This window comes from Pleurodeles waltl, chromosome 1_1 (assembly GCF_031143425.1).
Source record: "Pleurodeles waltl isolate 20211129_DDA chromosome 1_1, aPleWal1.hap1.20221129, whole genome shotgun sequence".
NCBI lineage: Eukaryota > Metazoa > Chordata > Amphibia > Caudata > Salamandridae > Pleurodeles > Pleurodeles waltl.
Window position 1 is genome coordinate 288,326,156 of NC_090436.1, and position 15,749 is coordinate 288,341,904.

The following is a 15,749-nucleotide window of genomic DNA, read 5'->3' on the forward strand; positions in this document are numbered from 1 at the left end:
GTGTAGGCCACCGCCAGGATCCGGAACATCAGGGGGGTCATGGTGCGACGGGCACCCCTCCCACGTTGGGAGGCCATCCCCAGCTGAGCCTCCGCCCTCTTCTTGCTGCAGCGGCGAATGTCCTCCGATCTCTTACAGCAGTGGGTGCCCCGTCTCTGGTGGGCCCCCAGGGTCCGGACTTCCTTGGCGATGGCACGCCAAATGTCCCTCTTCTGGTGGGCGCTGACCCACATGACATGCACAAGGAAAGAGGAACAGTCATTACCTACTGCACCGTCAATGTGAGTGGCCCCCTCCCAACTCTGGCCATGTGGCCCATTCATCCCCATGCATTTCTGTTCTTAGAACTCTGCCCCCTTCCCTCTCCCACCCAGCCCTGTCCACCCAGGCCTAGCCCATCCAACGTGCTCCCTGTGTACTGACCGGTTGGTCTGGAGGACCGTAGAGTAGCATGCACTGGGGGAGGACCCCATCCACAAGTTTCTCCAACTCCTGTGCAGTGAAGGCAGGGGCCCTTTACCCAGACGCAGCAGCCATCGTCGCTTCCAGACCGAGGTCACAGCAGCACTAGCAGTGTAGGTCCTCTCCTGTCGAAGGTAAGGTATCTAGTGACTGAACAGATAGAAAATGGTGGTGACGTCCGCGGCGGTGACGTCTGCGGCGGGGCGCATCATCACCGGCGGCGCACCTGTTCATTGGCTCCTAGAACCCATAGGGTCCAATGTTAACCAATGCAGCATTGCGCCGCGGTCTACGACCGCCTACCGCGGCGGTGTCCAACGCCAGCGCAGTTACCCCACAATTCCATTGTCCCAGTTTAGAGGTTAGGCAGCCGCCATTTCAGGGGCCCACATGGCTTCATTTACTACTGCGTCACACATACCGAGGCCTACACTCAAAACATATCCAGGAAGGGTTAATTGTCTGTTGTAGTCTTGTGTGTGACTGTGGGTACATACCTGGAGGAATGGTGACTGTTTCTTCGCTGTTGTCCTTCTTAGGCACCGTCAGTTGGGACATATGGGAAGATGGCGGAATCCGCCGGTGTACCGACCTCTGGTGGACCTGTTGACAATTTAAGAGAGACATTTGACCGTGACCTACCGGTTTGACCGTGCCACAATCCAGCAACTATGTACCCAGTTGGAGCCAGACCTGATGTCACCAATCCGCCATCAGACTGAAATCCCCCCTGACGTGCAGGTGCTGTCAGTGCTCCATTTCCTTGCAAGTGGGTCATTTCAGACTACTGTGGCCATGGCATCAGGGATGTCCCAGCCTATGTGTTCCAATGTCTTGTCCAGAGTGTTGTCTGCCCTGCTGAAATACGTAAGGAGATACATCATTTTCCCTGAGGTGGAGGGTTTGCCTACAGTTAAAGGTGATTTCTATGCCCTTGGACATATCCCCAACGTCATAGGTGCCATTGATGGGACCCATGTAGCTCTGGTCCCCCCCGCAGGAGTGAACAGGTGTACAGGGACAGGAAGAGTTATCATTCCATGAATGTCCAGATGGTCTGTTTGGCAGACCAGCACATCTCGCAGGTAAATGCAATGTTCCCTGGCTCTGTATATGACGCCTACATCCTGCGGAATAGCAGCATCCCTGATATGATGGGTGAACTCCAGAGGCACCGGGTGTGGCTATTGGGGGACTCTGGTTACCCCAACCTGTCCTGGCTATTGACCCCAGTGAGGAATCCCAGGACCAGGGCAGAGGAACGGTACAATGAGGCCCATGGGCGGACTAGGAGGGTGATCGAACGCACCTTCGGCCTCCTGAAGGCCAGGTTCAGGTGCCTCCATATGACAGGTGGGTCCCTATTCTACTCACCGAAGAAGGTGTGTGACATCATCATCGCCTGCTCCACAATTTGGCATTGCGATTCCAGGTGCCTTTTCTGCAGGAGGATGATCCAGATTACGGTGTTGTGGCAGCGGTGGAGCCTGTGGAGCCTGTGGACAGTGATGAGGATGAAGCTGAGGAAGAAGAAAACGACAACAGGGAGTCAGTCATACAGCAATATTTCCAGTGAGACACAGGTGAGTACATTTTCTGGTTTAACATTACATTAACTTTCACACGTCTACCTCTATCCTGTACCTACATTTCACTCACTATTTGTTAACTGAGTTGTCCCCTTCCATTTCAGTTTCACAAATGTGGTAACCTACGTGTCAACAGCTTGCACCCTTGAAGGGCTTGTGATGTGTGACATTGGTTTGTTGGCCTTCCAATGGGTAACGTTTTTGACACTGTAATTGACAATACAAAGTTCAAAATCATAGACTGACTCCAGTTTTATTATTGTTTCAAGGGTGTTTATTGAAGTGCATAAAAATGAAGGGGGGTTGTGAAATGGGGATGGGTTATGGTGGAAGAATGTCCATGGCAGAGTCCAGTCTATTAGTCTCACAGGTACATTGCACATCTGGGCATTGGAAGTGGAGCTGGGGCAGTTCCAATCTGGACAGGGTAACAAAGTGGGACAGTGGGGGGACAATCAGGGTAGTCTTATTTCCTGGGGGGGGTCTTGCCATCTTGCTCTGTCCTGTTCCTGGATCTCAGGGACCGCTTTCGTGGTGGTTGTCCGTCTGCAGGGGGTGGGGTGCTGGTATGGTGGTCCTGTGGCGAGCGTCCTGTCCATTACCGCCAGCGGAGGTGGTGGGCAGTTCATCATCCTGGCTAGTGTCAGGGGCCCCTTGGAGTGCCACGGTGTCCCTCAAGGTCACTAAAGATCCCTGTCACCTATGGAGCCCCTCTTCCCGGTAAGCGCCTTTTACCGCCAATGTTGAATTCGTGGGTCGTAATGGCATGGGCGTGTTTCTGTTGGTGTGGAGGTGGAGGATTAGTTTCCGCATGTTTATTGCTGACCTTTGGTGTGGCGGTATTGTGTGGGTGTCTGAATTTCGGCGGATTCCGTGATGTGTGTCATAATAGCTGTGGCGGGCTCCCGCCGCGGCGGCGGTGTATTGGTGGTCTTCTGCGCCGCGGTAAGCGCCTTTTATCGCCAATGTTGTAATGACCCCCATAATTTTTTAGATCGTCACCTCTTTATAATAATTGCTTATGTAAAGAAGCTTTCTAAAAAGAGTAAGACATTACTGGTTATTTCTTTTCCTTTTGTCTCTAAATTAGTTCCTATCATTCTATCATTTGCCAATAATGAATTTGAGTTTTAGATTATTGTAATTTTGGCTGTTGTTCGTTTTGGGCCTTGGCTGGGTTTTTATTGAGTGTTGGGTGGGTTGTTTTCACTTGTATCATCGTCTTTAACATAAACACTTTCAGACACACCTTCCAATCGACATCAGTTTGTGCACATATGCATGTCCAGGTCACTAAAGATCCCTGTCACCTATGGAGCCCCTCTTCCCCACCCCCGGGGCTCCATACTGTCTCCTATCATCTTCAGTTACATACATTGAGCCACTCTAGTGTTCTACTTACTAATAATAATTATATCAAGATTCACCAATACGCTGATGTTACACATCTGCATTTGAAAGCCTCCAGTGCTTCAGACATCCAATGCCTCTAACACTGCTTGCGCTTCATCGAGCCCTAGATGTCCAGCGCCTACCTGAATCTCAACCTCACCAAGACAGAATTCCTTTTATTTGTCAATAACAATAAACAAGATGCAGTAGAACCCTGGCTCTATGACATCAACCTTGACGACTGCGATCCCTAATTTTAATCAAATGCCATGTCACCTGGATTCACCTGGGCACCAACCTCACCCTAAAAGAAACACAATGTTAAAAGAATAAAGTTGGCCTGGAACCAGCTCTCTCTTCTAAAGAAAGTCAAATCATTTCTTTCAGAAAGCGACTTAAGAGCTGCTCGTCAAGCCCTCATACTTTTGCATCTGGATGGTGGACATGCCCTACTCTATGGCCTCTCTGAATTCACACTGGGACCCTCTATGGGCATATTTTATGCTACAGCACATCTCATCCAGGGCCTGAAGAAATATAATCAGAATCACCCCCATCCTGATGTAGATACATCACCTCCCTTAGCCAGTCTGCACCATCTTCAAAAACAGCTGAATCTTTTACAAAGCTATCAGGACCAGCACCTCTGCTCATCTTGCAGACAAGCTCACCATCTCTGATGGATCTTGGCACACCGACAAACAGGACACCATCAGACTGCAGACTAAGAAGTGTAAAATAGAAAAAAACAAGAGAGCATGCCTTTTCCATATATGCAAACAGGATATAGAACAATTTCTAGTATCAATCCAGATCTCCTCAATGCTGCTCTAATTGAGGAAAGAGTTGAAGACTCACGCCTTTAATAAGCACTACATCATAATGAATCAATCGTCCTCATTCCAGCCTCATCTCCTTCTACTTGTTGACTTTATGCTTGTCTATGACATGGACTGCGTTGCTGCCTTTTGACTACGTTCACATATAAATGTTAATAATACCTACTTGATATTGCATCTGTGATTTCTGTATACGCTCGGTGTATGCTGATCCTTTTTGACTGTCTGACTGGGATCTTGGTTGACTTGTGGTTTACCCTTGAATTATTTCTATCTATACTTTTTACGACCTACTATTACTCTGTTTGTGATTATTGGTAAGTTGTTGAGGAGGAGTTGTGCTTATATACTTTGACCTTTGGACCACCTGAATTATTGTGGTTTGTTGTGTTTTATATTGGTGGCATTCATGTGCATCACTATTGCTATTTGGATGACCTGAATTTTTAATGGCACAACATTACATTAAGGGCCATTCCTTGCATTTAATCAAGGTACTTAAGACAGATGACAGTGTCCTGATGAGACCCGACAAATATTCTTTTGAGTTGAAACATCGACACTACACCCTAGGCAATTTTCTGGTCTTCTCATACTAAAGATCCTTAATTAGTTAAATCCCAGGATTAATTTTGTTTAGTAGCAGGATAGTTGCCATGGGTGGTTATTCAGTGTTTTTAAGCATTCTTGTATTTGGAGGTTTCAGTTCCCTGAGCACTATTATCTGCACTTAAATCAGCTTGTAGGTAACCTGTTTTTAGACTCATTTGAACAAGTACCTTATGCATTTGATTTGCAGAGGCTCTGACTATCCCTTTTAATTGTTTTTCTTTATGATTGGCAAGACTTCTGGCACTAAGTGATCTCCTGGACTATTGCCTATTACCTGCAAATTGGTTAGCATGGTATGATTTCAAAAGAGACCCCTGGGCCCGTTGTTGTGCTTCTTATAATTACCCCAGTCCAAGTGCAGATACAGTGCTGTCCTACACTCCTACTGCAGACAGTGTAACCTTACAGGCTCAGGCACAGAGATAGCATAAACCATGTAAGATGGGGATTTCTATTGTCACTCTGCCTTTTCAGTGAGTAAAGAAAACAAGCATTCTGCCTCCGACTGCTGTCTTAAATACTGTCTTAAGACTCTGCTGAATGTGAAGTATCTTTCCTGCAGTAAGGAACTTCTCTTGGTGCTTAATAATTTCAATATAGATGTATGTATTTTGACTTAAACTTGGATGAATAAAGGATCCTTTCCAAACATTGGGAATGCTACACAGAGAGGATGTAATATCATTCGGAAGGATAAAAAAGACAGAGTAGGAGGAGGTTTGCATTTAAATATTATTATTAACAAAGCTATCAAATTTGGTAAATACTTTAATACTTTCGGTATCCTGCTCAGTTTATGTTCCTGCCATTTAAGACCTCATGACTCACTCACAGTCTTTTTTTTTGGAAAGGATTACTAAAATCGCTTGTTTGTTGCTGATGTATTGCTCCCAGTTGACTATCCAGGGAGATTTTTATCTTTGTTTTTTAGAGCCATTTTGGGATTTATCTTATTTGTAAACCAACCCATGCATAAAGGACGTCCACCTACTGTAATAAGGTTCAGTTCATCTAACCCTACAGGCTGAACGGACCATTTTCTTGATCCATTTGGCCTTCTGGTACCAATTAATTCTAGGTGTGGCTTGGCTTGAACTAGAATAGCCCAAACTAAGCGATTTCATCTCGGTGTTGCAGCAGTTTGACTCTTCAGAGGCTTCTAAAAATTTTGTCACTTTTGGTTGGACCTGTCAATCACACCTGACCCTGAAATTTCCTTTTGTTACTTTAATACCTGTTTAGCTACCACATTTGATGACTCTGCGTCTACGGCTTCCAGGTAATTTCACTACACAAATGACCCTTCTGTCCATGGTATTCGGCCAAACCTAGAGCCGTGATATTATGGGTCATGCAGGCAGAGAGAAAATCACGTGTGATGCATGGTACTGTGTCATTGTTATTCTGTTATAAATCTCTATTGAATATTTATATGAACTGTGTTCCTCAAACAAATATTTCCTATCACAGCGTCCATCTCCAATGCCAACTTGTGGCCTAGCAACTTAGAAGCCCTCTCTTGTCCTCTGAGTGTTGTAAACCAACTAGGCTTTATACTCTGTGGTACTCGCTTGTTCCTACCATCCGAAGCTCTTAAATAAGTGCTTAATATTACTCCCTCATGAAAACTGAGCAATGGTGGTGGCAGCATTAATTCTTTCAAGGGTGGACTATGCCAGAGGTTGTTATCTATGTCTCTCTGCAAAGCTATTTGCTAAATTGTGAAGGAATACAGCAGTCGAACATGTTCTTTGTCTGCATAAGTTTGATCACGTCACTGAAGCGGAGCTTAAAATTGCATTAGGTGCCCTTAGAACAGAGAATACGCTTAAAATCTTTGGGCCTGAGTCACACACTGCACTTTGTGTCACGTTTTACAGTACTTACAAAACTTACTACAAGTTGCAATTCATTAACTACATCCAGAGTTTTACAACTCTACATTACCTATACGTATATTTGCGGAGCTCTAGCCGCGATTGCGGAGTCTTTGCAAACTTACGTATAAGTTTTATTTGTAAATGTGGGTGGTGCACGGGGAAGTGGTTTATGAAAGTGGCAGCCTAACTCCAAAAGGCAGTTGGATTAGGGTGGAGTAAAAGGGGTTGAGAGGGGGGTGTTATGCACCCACACAAGAGTTAGCCAATTGCTATACTCACAGGGTGGAGACGTGTGGCATACAACTTTGTAGTAAATTTACACTTGGACTTTGTGAATACTGAAATGTAGCAAACTTACTCAAAAATGTAAACTAACACAAAACTGTAAGTCACCTTTGTGAAAAAGGCCCCAATTATTTGATCCACTAAGCTCTATATACTACCAGAGCCCATGAAAGCAAAACCTGGATCACTAAACATACTCCTGTTCATGCTTTGCACACCATCGCTGATTACATGCGTTTTTTTAAGAAGTGAAAAACGTCCATATTTGCCTATGACTGCATTCCTTTTCCTGGCATCATGCCCTAACTAAACAGTCTTGGATGCCTTATATCTCCTTTCTTTCTTATGTGCTTTGCGTCAAGATATCTATTAGCTGTATGCTACATTGATAAATACTTGTTTTGTTCATTCGTTCATCTTCAGCTGACAAGTTTATGTTTTGGAAAAGTGGACGTTGTAGTCCAAAGTCAATGAAATGCTAAGGCAGTAAGCTTGTATATTAAGCGATCAGCTTGTTGACAATCACTGACTTAATTAATGCAGTTCTGTAGCATATTGCATAGATTCAGGGCCGGTTCATGTGGTATAAATGATATATATATAGATACTATCTCTATTTACCTTTCACAGTGACTAACTTTTTTGGTATATTGTAACTTTATGACTGGCTACAGTGAAATAGCATTTTTTGCATTTATATTTTAATCGTTTTTAATTGTCTTTCTAACTGTTCATCGTAACTGAGTTAATAGTTTATAGAGTAAAACCCTTTCCAAGATTGTATTACTTCATTTAAAAAGAAGAACAGCCCGGTAGTTCTGTAGTATTAGCATCCTCTTTGTCTGATTATTAAGGGTGCGCAGAACTCAGTTTTACTCTATGAAATTCCACAGAGTTACATTAAAATTCTGAGGGATTCCACGATTCCAAAGAGTTCCACAAGCAGGTGGAATTAGAGCATGTTGAGCTGCTTGCACTGATTCTCAAGTTCTCGCTCATACTTGTCAATTTAGCGTTGGAAAGCCGCACGCAAGACAAAACTCCTTCAGACAGCGGTTGGCAGAGTTTTGCCTAAGCACCGTTATCCAAGTGGAACAGGGAGTGGGCAGAACTCTGCAAACTCCACCAGCAGAGCGGAATTCTTCACCAACCCGTACTAAATATGTCTTATAATGCAAATATAACTCAACAATATTTCCATTGAATGGGCAACAATTAATCTGTGATTATTTTGCATGCCACATAATATGACTTTCTTTTCCACATAATTCTCTTTTTTTCTCTTCACGCTGTTTAGTTAAGCATGCTGCATAATGTGACAAGGGAAACTCAACAAACAAATTAGGCAAATTGCTTTATTGCTCTGTGATTCAAATTGAAATTATGGAATAAGCGGTTTCATAGAATTTTGTCTCATGCAGCCCAGAACCTACTTGCAGCAAGATTCGAACAATATTAAAACACGAAATAACGTTAACTCAAAATCTAGAACAAAAACACATGGGCAATTTTGACTTAATTATAGGTACTTCACGATATGTTTCAAGGATGTTCGTAATGAACATGGGTGTATGTGTTTGTGTGTGCTAACAGATTATATACGTTGCCTTGACGTGCCCCTGTTTTTAGAGCTGACTATAAAAGGAAACAGTTATTTAATTTGTGAAAGTAGTGACACACAATTTGAACTCACAGTTCCTGTCTCAGTAAACAATGCATTAATCACTGTACCACACTTCCTGTCAGAAAGTATTTGCTTTTATGAACATACCATTCAATACCCCTAACAGACAAAAAAATGCTAGTGGCATGATTAAGAGGAAACTAAAAGAGAAATGAAGAAGATGAATAATTTCCTGGAATTAGAAGTATGCAATGTTTGAGTGATGGTTGGTAATATATCTGTCTGGCAGCCTCTAGGACAAAAGCAAGCACAGAACAGAGTAAAAAAGAAGATTAGACTATCAGCTTTGCTGCCAACACCTTCAAGCTGCTCAAATGGCAGGCCCTTATTATAGATGGGCAAAGGTGAGGTTTACCTAAGAGGGTGAGAAAACTTCAGGAGCTTTGTCTAGGTTTTCGTAAAAATGTTGAGTTGCAATGAAACTACATAAAACTTGGAAACGTCCAGGATGTTATTGGATGAAGTAGTCAAGTATTAAACATGTAAAACCTCTATTGTAACATATTAATAGCATCACAAATAGATGTCCGCAAAGATATTTAGGAGCCGGTTTACTGAACCAGCAATACAACATACCGCATGGCTCTGAGAATTCACAGACACTCAGGTGAGTTCACAAAAATCGACTTGCCTAGTTTTAGGAAGGTGATCTTCAACCAGTCCTATTTTTTAGCATGCTGTTCTTTGAATAACTAGAAAAAAAACACACGCAATTGAAAGTGACTATTATAACATGGGGCCTATGGAACACATAGATTAGTGTTCATATGCGAATTATGATGAGAGTTTCACCGGTGCTGAGGTCCTCATTACGAGTCAAGTGCTAATGTTGATGGGACCAATAACATTAGATACTGGCCCTGTCACGATCATAAAGTCCTTGGCAACTCCACTGTTGCCGCCAGACAATTCGTCTGCTGCAATCTGCCAAAATTACAGGTGCAGTTTTTCAGATTTCCGTGGTAACCTTTGGGGTTCATTGTGTAATATAAGGTAAGCCTCCCACAGCCTGGAAAAAACCGAAACGATCAGTTATCCCAGGATGGGAATATCAGATCGTCTTCCCTTCCACTTACAATGGTACACTAGGATGGAATTGCACTCAAATGCAAACTTAGAACAAATAATGTGTTCCAAAGGCTTTAACTACTTTTGAAAATGTCTGGAAACATCTGGAGACAGCAATTCTCACTTTCCATAAAAGTTTCTCACTATGGACCTGTTTCCCAAAATGCATAATGTAGCATCTGAAATAGCGCTATAATGGTACTGCTTACTACAAAATGCAATTTATAAAACTACAATCGTAAATCTCCACCTCTTATTTTGTTTTTATGTGGAGCTCCTCATACATGTAAGTGTGTTGGGGAGGGGAGGAAAAGGCCGCCCCACACTGACCAGTGCTACATAGTGCCACCATCACTCCCGCTGTGGAGTACACCCAACAACAGCCTGATACTGGGAATTCATAGGGGTTTCAGGTCCCAGGATACCACTGTGTCTTGAGGAGGCAAAGAGGAGGCGGGCGCCTGCAGCTACCAGTGCTACATAGAGCTACCATCACTCTCACTGTGTGGGCCTGGCGAAGCCGAGGCCAAGAGCGGGCCCAACCACTTCCATCAGTGACCCAAGGATGCAGAGCTGAGCCACCCTCCTTTATTTGAAACTGGCTGAGAAAGTGCAAGAATATGGGTAGTGTCAGCGTCTTGCCCAGAAGACCCAAGGAATCAACAATTGCCTGCGAGCTGTTACCATCATCACCATTAAAATTAAGCTCCCAGAAAGATGTTTGTCTTGTGTCTGGTATCCACTAATCCTTCTCCAAGGGTTGATGGACCTTTGTGTGTTCCAGTAACCACATTCCTCTTGATTGAGACACATCCCAATGCCCTACTGATATAATTTTATTTCCACACATGTTATAGGTGATGAAGCGCAACAAAAGAGAGGTCCACATCCCCAACAATTTCTTGATAGAAGGGTGAATACCTGTAATTAAATGGCAACATCTGCCCCCACTATTGCCCGAAAGGTTTATATTATTGATCAGATGTGCCACAGACTAATTTCTTTATTAAAAGATCTATACAGCCCATAGTCAATAAAGTTGTATGCATCAAAACCTATTTGGCCAAAATAATTCAGGACAGTCCAATACAAACTATTGTACATTCAGAATCTTTGGCCCCACAGCCAACATCTTCATCGGATCCATCTAAGTCATTTTGTAGAGTGGGGATTACCCTTGCTTCGGGCAGCACGGCAACATGCTCTGCTCCAATTTGCTGCCATGTGGTTCAACATCAAGTGCCTACAAAGCAACCAAGTCTGCCTGGTGACCTGAGCAGCAGCCCTAAGAATATGCTGCCTATCGTTATCCACTGAAATAAAGACTATGGCTCTCATTATGGGACTGCCGCCAACATACTGCCGCCGCAGCAAATTACCGCCACCCATATTATGACCCCCACATAGCAATCCGTCACTATACAGCCTCACACACACGTCCGCCAGACCATAGGTAAGTTATAAACTGGCAGTAGCAAAAACCTCACTGTTACGCCAACAGAACTACGCCCACAGCATGTGGAGGAAATCATCCGGGTAGAGCCACAGCTATTCAGATCACAGGTGCAGCAGGCATCTATTGCTAGGAAGATGGAGCTATGGCGGCGAATCATGGAGAGGGCCAACGCTGTGGGACAACACCCCATAACAAGGGATAACATCAGGAAGAGGTGGAACGACCTACTGGGGAAGGTGCGTTCCACAGCAGCAAGACACCAAATAGCTGTAGAGAGGACTGGCGGTGGACCCCACCCTCACCCAGAACTACCAACATGGGAGGAGCAAGTCTTGCCAATCATGCATCCTGAGGGCCTGGCAGGAGTAGGAGGAGGACTGGACTCTGGTAAGTCAACTCTCCATTAGTATCACCCGCCCCCTACCTGCATGCCATCACAAACCCCCACCTTCACCCTCACTACCATCACTCCACCACCTCACACACACCCCACCATCACAACCCACCCCTCCCAATACCAAGCCCTGCATGTAACACCAATGTACGGACCCCAATAACAGACCTGCATGGACACCCATCACTAAAGCATGCACACTAGAGAGAATCACCTAGCCCACAAAGTAACTACTCACATAAGGCAAAGCTGACAGAGAAATAACAACCATAGAGGGCAACACACCCATGCACAAGATGACACACACAGAAACAATAACACTTTATTTACATCCTCACAGGTCTCCCACCCAACGTCACCGGAGAGGAGGTGCCAGCAACATCCAGTTCCCTCCCAGAAGAGGCCCACAGTGATGACAGAAGCTCTGGATGCCTGGATCTGGATGACCAACCTCGTCCATCAGGGATCTCCAGACAGTCGGTACACCACCACAGAGCCTACCCCCTCAGGAAACATCAGCACAGTACTCACCCAGTGGGCCCATAACTGTGTCCCCAGCACACATCAATCAGCAGTGTGTCCACCACTACAGGGACCCCACAAACACAGGACAATCAGGGACCTGGGGTCAGTGGCAGTGGGAACACAGTTCAGGGGACAGAGGCACAGGACAACAGGGAAGCTGGGGCGACTGCTGTGTGACAGGGGGAGGACAGGCTCAGGGAATCGACTCTCCAGGAGGCACTCACCAACATCCTGGGAGCATACCACCATTCCCAGGAGATGATGGGCCAGATACTGGCCAAGATGCAGGAGACCCAGCGGCTGCAGGAGAGACAGTATCTGGGGATCTGGAAGGACTTGAAGGATATCAACACCACCCTGGTCACCATTGCAGGGGTGCTGGCAGACATGGCCCACACCATGAGGGAGGCAGTGGCACACCAGTGGGCCCCTGACACTAGCCAAGCCGATGAACAGACTTCCACATCTGCTCCCGCTAGTAGACAGGAGACCCCATCACAAGAACAACAGGCCACCAGCACCTCACCCCCTACAGAAGGAGAACCACCCCACAAACGGTCCCTGCAATCCAGGCAGAAGGCAGATACTATTGCCAAGACCCCCGCCAAGAAATAAGACTCTCCTGATTGTCACCCTTGTGTCCCACTCTGTCACCCAGTCCACCTTGAGCTGCCATTGCTCCACTTCCTATGCCCCTTGGACAATGCACCTGTGATACAATTAGACCGGACTCTATCCTGGACATTCCTCCACCATCACCCCAGCCAATTGCACATCCCCCTCTACTTATTAGCACTTAAATAAACACCATTTGAATAAATACAAGTATGGAGTCTGTCAAATGATTGAAATATGTATTTGTTTAACATGCTTTAAACACTTCAATACAACTGTACAGTAATGTATACATAGAAATGACCTGTAGTTGGCTGCAGTCAACACACCAGGAGTGATAGTGGGGCACAACTATCTAAAAATAGAGATGCCAAAGGGTACAGTAAATGGCCATAGAAGTGGGAAAATCAGCCTTTCAGTGACAATGTCAAACACAAAACTGTCAATGTAAAGTGAAATTACAGTGTCTTACCTGTGTGTCATTGGACGTTTTGTCATATTATTGCACTTCTGTTGTCCTCATCCTCATCCTCTGCCTCCTCATCTTCACTGTCCACAGGGTCCACTGCTGCCACACACCCATCTCTAGCCTCATCCTCCTGCAGAAAAATCACCTGGCAACATAAGGCAAGGTTGTGCAACATACAGCATGCCACAATGATCTGGCACACCTTCTTGGGTGAGTAGTACAGGAATCCACCTGTTAGATGGAGGCAACAAAACCTGGTCTTCAGGAGGGTGAATGTCCTTTATATTATTATTCTTGTTCGCCCATGTGCCTCATTGTAACCTTCCTCTGACCTTGTCCTGGGATTCCTCACGGGGGTCAGCAGCCATTAGAGGTTGGGGTAACCAGAGTCACCTGCAAATATTGAGGGACCACTGTTAGACACAGACTATCCCTTGGGGCCCACACCACACCCTGACACCAACGCCTACTGGGTAGGAACCAGGGTTCACGTATTAGTCACACCCGGTGCCTCTGGAGTTGAGCCATCACATATGGGAGGCTGCTATTCCTCAGGATAAAGCATTATGCACAGACCCAGGATACTTTGCATTGACATGGGAGATGTACTGGTCCACCAGGCACACTATCTGCACATTCATGGAGTAAAAGCTCTTCCCATTTCTGAACACCTGTTAATTTCTCGGGGGGGGACAAATGCAATATGTGTACCATCTATTGCCCCAATAATGTTGGGTATATGTCCCATTGCAAAAAAATCTTCTTTCACTGTGTCCAAATCCTCCACCTGGGGGAAAATGATGTAGCTGCATATGTGTTTAATCAGGGCAGACGACACTCTGGTCAGCACGTTTGAGATCATTGGCTGAGACATCCCTGCTGCCAAGCCCACTGTCACTTGGAAGGAGCCAGTTACCAGGAAATGGAGCACTGACAGGACTTGCACAAAAGGGGGGATCCCGGTGGGCTGACGGATATCAGATATCAGGCCAAGTTCCAATTGGGCACACAGCTCTGTGACTGTGGCACTGTCCAGTCTACAGGTGAGGATAATGTACCTGTCCTCCATTGCTGCCAAGTCCACCAGGGGCCTGTACATGGGGGGATATCTCCATCTTATATTCATCGGCAATGGTTGCAATCTAGGGTCCAAACGGTGAGCAGTTGGTCAGTATTCCATATTTCCAAACACTACACTGCATTGCATGTTGTGACTGTAACAGTATATTGTTGGATAGGCCTAAACGGTGCCTATGTGTACTGTGACGCAGTTAGGTGCCAGGGCCTGCCCCCCCCCTGAAATGGCATCCGCCTGATCTGTATGGAGGGACAGGTGGAAATGAGGTAAATCCGCTGCTGTAGTGCGTCGTTGCGGGAGGTGGTTAAGAACCGCTGTGCAACTCCTTTTTGGATACCATTGGACTCTATGGGTTACAGTGGCCAATGGTGAGGTATGCTGGTGGTGACGGTACGCACCGCCACGGACGTGATCGCCATTTTCTATCTGTTCACTCACTGACCTTCAACAGGAGAGGACCTACACTGCAAGTGCTGCTGTAACCTGTGTCTGGAACCAACCATGGCTCGTGTCACCGGGGAAGGGCCTCTGCCTTTACCACTGCAGAGCTGGAGAAACTGGTGGATGGGGTCCTACCCCAGTACCGAATGCTGTATGGGCCTCCAGACCAACAGTTGAGTACATTGTGAGCACGATGCATGGGGCATGAATGCATGGAGTGCTGTGTGTGAGGGCTTCATGTAGGGGGGAGTTGTTGGAAGGGCCCTGGGCAGCGTGCTGCATGTATGGTGAGCAATATCTGTGTGTAAGGGGATGTGAGGGCTATGGTGGGCCATGAGTGTAATAGGCAGGACGGTTTGACTGATACCTTTTCCTATGTGTAATTCTTTGCAGGTCAACGCCCATCAAAAAAAGGGCACATGGCATGCCATCGTCAAGGATGGGCGGACCCTGGGGGTCTACGGCAGGCGGAGCAGCAACTTTGGCAAACGGTGGGAGGACCCGAGACACTGAGCACCGAAGACGGCGGAGACCAATAAGGGGATGGCATCCCAATGAGGAAGGGGTGCCCGTCGATCCCTGACCCCCCTGATGGCCCGCATACTGGTTGTGGCCTATCTGGAGCTGAATGGGCGCTTAGGGGCATCACAGCAGCCACAAGGGGGTGAGTACAGTGCCCCAATATACTACTAGTGCGTGGTGGGGTGTCATCCGGGTAGGGGATGTGGGCCTGTGGGTGCCCCTGGGCCAGGCTGGACATTGCAGGGTAGGGCCCATGTTGGGCAGGGTCTGATGTCACCTTCTCCAAACAAGCTAGTAGGCATCCACTACTGTACAGGTGTCTGTGGGTCTCAGGTATGCTGCAATTGGCATTAGGTATCCCTGTCCATGGGCTAGTTACCAGCATTGTGACTATTAGTGCATTGCCCAGTATGCAGGGCTGTTCCCTGTGTATGAGTG